Source organism: Bos taurus, chromosome 12, assembly GCF_002263795.3.
Source record: "Bos taurus isolate L1 Dominette 01449 registration number 42190680 breed Hereford chromosome 12, ARS-UCD2.0, whole genome shotgun sequence".
Lineage (NCBI taxonomy): Eukaryota > Metazoa > Chordata > Mammalia > Artiodactyla > Bovidae > Bos > Bos taurus.
In genome coordinates this window covers 2052912-2057853 of record NC_037339.1, presented here as the reverse complement: position 1 = coordinate 2057853, position 4942 = coordinate 2052912, and positions in this window count along the sequence as shown.

Genomic DNA, 4942 nt, shown 5'->3' with positions numbered 1-4942 from the left:
AGGGAACATTTCATGCAAAGATGGGCTCAATAAAGGACAGAAATCATATGGACCTAACAGAAGCAGAAGATATTAACAAGATGTGGCAAGAAGAACTGTACAAAAAAGGTCTTCATGACACAGATAATCACGATGGTGTGATCACGCACCTAGAGCCAGACATCCTGGAATGTGAAGTCAAGTGGGCCTTACAAACAATCACTACGACCAAAGCTAGTGGAGATGATGGAATTCCAGTTGAGCTATTTCAAATCCTAAAAGATGATGCTGTGAAAGTGCTGCACTCAATATGCCAGCAAATTTGGAAAACTCAGCAGTGGGCATAGAACTGGAAAAGGTCAGTTTTCATTCTAGTCCCTAAGAAAGGCAATGCTAAAGAATGCTCAAACTACCGCACAATTGCATTCATCTCACACGCTAGTAAAGTAATGCTCAGCATTCTCCAAGCCAGGCTTCAACAGTACATGAACCATGAACTTCCAGATGTTCAAGCTGGTTTTAGAAAAGGCAGAGGAACCAGAGATCAAACTGCCAATATCCACTGGATCATCGAAAAAGCAATAGAGTTCCAGAAAAACATCTATTTCTGCTCTATTGACTATGCCAAAACCTTTGACTGTGTGGATCACAATAAACTGTGGAAAATTCTGTGGGGAAAAAAGAGACGGGAATACCAGACCACCTGACCTGCCTCCTGAGAAACCTGTATGCAGGTCAGGAAGCAACAGTTAGAACTGGACATGAAACAACAGACTGGTTCCAAATAGGAAAAGGGGTATGTCAAGGCTGTATATTGTCACCCTGCTTATTTAACTTTTATGCAGAGTACATCATGAGAAACGCTGGGCTGGAAGAAGCACAAGCTGGAATCAAGATAGCCGGGAGAAATATCAATAACCTCAGATATGGAGATGACACTACCCTTATGGCAGAAAGTGAAGAAGAGCTAAAGAGCCTCTTGATGAAAGTGAAAGAAGAGAGTGAAAAAGGTGGCTTAAAGCTCAACATTCATAAAATGAAGATCATGGCATCTGGTTCCATCACTTCATGGCAAATAGATGGAGAAACAGCAGTGGCAGACTTTATTTTTTTGGGCTCCAAAATCACTGCAGATGGTGATTGCAGCCATGAAATTAAAAGACGCTTACTCCTTGGGAGAAAAGTTATGACCAACCTAGACAGCATGTTAAAAAGCAGAGACGTTGATTTGACAACAACAAAGGTCCGTCTAGTCAAGGATATGGTTTTTCTAGTAGTCATGTATGGATGTGAGAGTTGGACTATAAAGAAAGCTGAGTGCTTAAGAATTGATGCTTTTGAACTGTGGTGTCTGAGAAGACTCTTGAGATTCCCTTGGACTGCAAGAAGATCCAACCAGTCCATCCTAAAGGAAATCAGTCCTGAATATTCATTGAAAGGACTGATGTTGAAGTTGAAACTCCAATATTTTGGTCACCTGATGTGAAGAACTGACTCATTAGAAAAGACCCTCATGCTGGAAGGGATTGGGGGCAGGAGGAGAAGGGGACGACAGGGGATGAGATGGTTGGATGGCATGACCGACTCAATGGACATGAGTTTGAGCAAGCTTTGGGAGTTGGTGATGGACAGGGTGGCCTCACATGCTGCAGTCCATGAGGTTGCAAAGAGTCGGAAATGACTGAGCAACTGAACTGAATGAAAATTGTATTTATACTTAAAAGTCTTGTGTGTGTGTGTGTGTGTGTGTAAAATGATTTTTTGTTAGGTCATTTTCTCCTGGTTTTATTTTTGCTTGCTGAGTACGTGTGGCAAAGAGGACTGAGCCCCAAAACAAGAGAGTCTAGAGCACAAAATTCTGATATGGGCTTTTGAGACTGTACATTTTTTAATCTGGACAAGACTTTAATTGCTTAGATGGTCCTCATCTGCTAAATATGATAATAAAAGTAAAGTCCACACTTTAGGGTTTTTAACATTTTAAGCGTAAGATATCCTTTAAAAATAAAACCAAACAATATATGTACACTTAATATAATTTTAATATGTGTGTGTAAAAAATAAGGTTTTGTTGAGATGATTTAAAAATGTTCAGTGTTAAAAGCACACATCAGAATTTTGCACTCCAAACTGTTGTTCTCTGGCCCAGTCTTCTCTGCCACTTTCACTGGGCAGACAAAAAGTAAACTATGAGAAAGCAAAGTATTTTAACTATGAAAGGTGACCTAAAGAAAAATCATTTCAAGACCAAGTTGGTTGCAGCAAAATTCATTAGCCTCCTCCAGTATGAAAGCTGCGTCTGGGTGACATTCCAAGGTTACTAATGCTCGTCAGTCCAACAACTTGCAGACTCTACGTGATAGGGAATCTTTGGGGTTTGGCATCAAAGGAGAAAGGATGTAAAAATGGCCCTGATGGATGTTCTGAGGTTGTTTGATCTAAATCCAGAGAAAATAGCAGCTATCACAGCTGATGGAGTACCTGCTATGACTGGGAAGATGAATAGAATGAAGGAAAAAAAATTACAGTCAGAAAAGCTGGTGCCAGACATTTTATCATTATCTTTTTATTTTATTTTTTACAAACCAAGCTTGACAACTTAGAAATCCCTTTGTGCAGTTTATAAAATAATGAATTCTAAATGAAGGTCTGTATTCACCAACAGACCAAGCAATTATGTAAACAATTTCTGTTCCCCAATATGGCTCTCTGTCATTGCATTTTCAAGTCAAATCACTTTCGTGAGGTGGAACAGTAATACACATGATGCATATCTTTGAAGCGTCAGCTATCAGACAAGGGAGGATGCCAGTTACTCGACATCCCAATGAGAAGAAACGTATCCTGTGTTATGTTTCCACTTCTGATTTACACTCAGAGAAGAGTCAACTGAAAGACAAAAGTACTACAGGATAATTGGTATTCTTGTATCATTTCTCCCGTGTTCAGTGGTTTATTCTCTGATTTCATTACCAGGACTGTATCTTACTTTCAGTCCTGAAAACACTGAAAAGCTCCTTTTAAACACACCCACCCACCCATGCACATACTCTCTCTCATTCACTCACACATGGCTCTCTTAAGTTGCAATTAGTCATATGCTTTATGCATGTTTCCTTGTGTTAATGCTTGTCCTTTCTTTGGATCCCAAGCTCCTGGAGAACAAGCAAGGAGTGTATTATGCCTTTCGTGTTCTCCCCACACAGTGAGTGTTCAATAAAGACTATTGACTGACTGACACATCACCCCCTTTTCTCTTTGTCTCTGACACCTCTGCTTTCTTTCAGAAATGTTATTTTTTAAGTGGCAGTATTTCCCCACTCTGGACTTACAAGAAGCTCATCTCGTCCTCTAACTTTTTCTTTATGTAAGGTTTTCAACAATAGACAAAATACAGGTGGAAGGAAACCAATATTCTACTACCCCTTGACAATAAATATGTTTTTAATTGGAGAGTGACAGGCATCTTAGAGAATGGAAGCTTTTTGCCCATGAAGAAGGCTCACATGTACATCTCTGTTAAAGTAGCCATTAAGAAATAATAATACCTCCTGCCTGGCCTGCACTCCAACTACTCCTGAATTCAAGGCAGGTATTAATGGATGGCCCAGCTTTATTTTTCTTCTATGGTACAGCAGGTCAGAGACACTGTCTATATTTGGGGTCTCTGTTGTCCTCACACAGAACTTAAATAGCAGTTTGTTCTCCTTTTGAAATAGGAGCCTAAACCACAATTATTTTTTTAACCTTACCTTAGGAAAAGCCTTGGTAGTTCAGCGATATCCAGAAACACGGACTTTTCAGGAGACATCAAAGTGCAGCCTCCATCAATCTGAGCATTGTTTGATCTCACAGAGGCGAGGTAATGTGTCTTTATTACAGTTGCTTTCTCTATCACAGCTGTTATGGATTGTGCAGCCGTGGTAGATGGTTGTTACAGGGACCCTGCTCTCGCGTCACATCGTCCTGCTGGTGTCAGCCTCCTGGAAAAGTACAGGTGAGGGAATCTCAACCTGACACAGCATCTGTTCTGCGCAGCCTGTCTCTGCGGACAGCAGTTAGAGCAGAAAGCAGGGTTCTCTCGGTACTCTTTCTATCTCCTGTTTCTTTCCTTTACATACTCCTAGTTGAAAGCCTCTTGGAACAAAAGAATATTCAGGAAGAGAGTAGTTGACAAATAAAAGTAATGAAGATTAGCATGGCCTGCCAGTGTTTAGGGTCATTTTCCACTTGGTTCACCGGCTCACAGGTGCCTGCTGACAGTGTCTAACACCCAAAGGTATGCAACCACCGGCGTTCCTTAACCTTTTTCACACTCCAGTGACAGCAGCAGAAGACACCAACTGAGTGTCTTAGTCTGGGTTTGCCCAGAAGACCCTGAGACAAGGATTCTAATGCAAATCCCCCCCGAAAAAAAACCAGGGGAGAAGACTTGAGTTTCCCTAGTGGCGAGGCACGCGGAGTCGGCACAGGGCTCAGGGCCGTTTCGCTCCACTTTCTGCCTGGGGCTGGATCTATCTATCTCCCCTGCTTGAAAGCAGAGCAACCTGGTGGGAAAACAGCACACAGCAGGCCACAGGGCGGCGCTGTGGGCCCGGCCCGCCGTCAGGTCTGCAGGTGGAGAGGGCGTCGGGGAGGAACACCCCTGGGCCCTGATTCAGCAGCCAGGATGAGGAGGCTCCAGGAGACGAGTTCCCCTTCTGGGGACCTACCTGGAGGTCCACTGGTTAAGACTCTTGCTTCCACTGCACGGGACATGGCTTTGGTCCCTGTCAGAAAGCGAAGATCCTCGCATGCTGCAGTACGGCCAAAAATAAGTAATTAAATAGATAAATGAAATGTGGAATCCAACAACTGGAGTTAAAAACAACTCATCCATTGGACATTAAAAAAAAAAAATCCCCTTTCTCATTTTTGAAGCAGAGAGAGGATGAACTGAGGCCAGAACAACCTTGGATCCTTA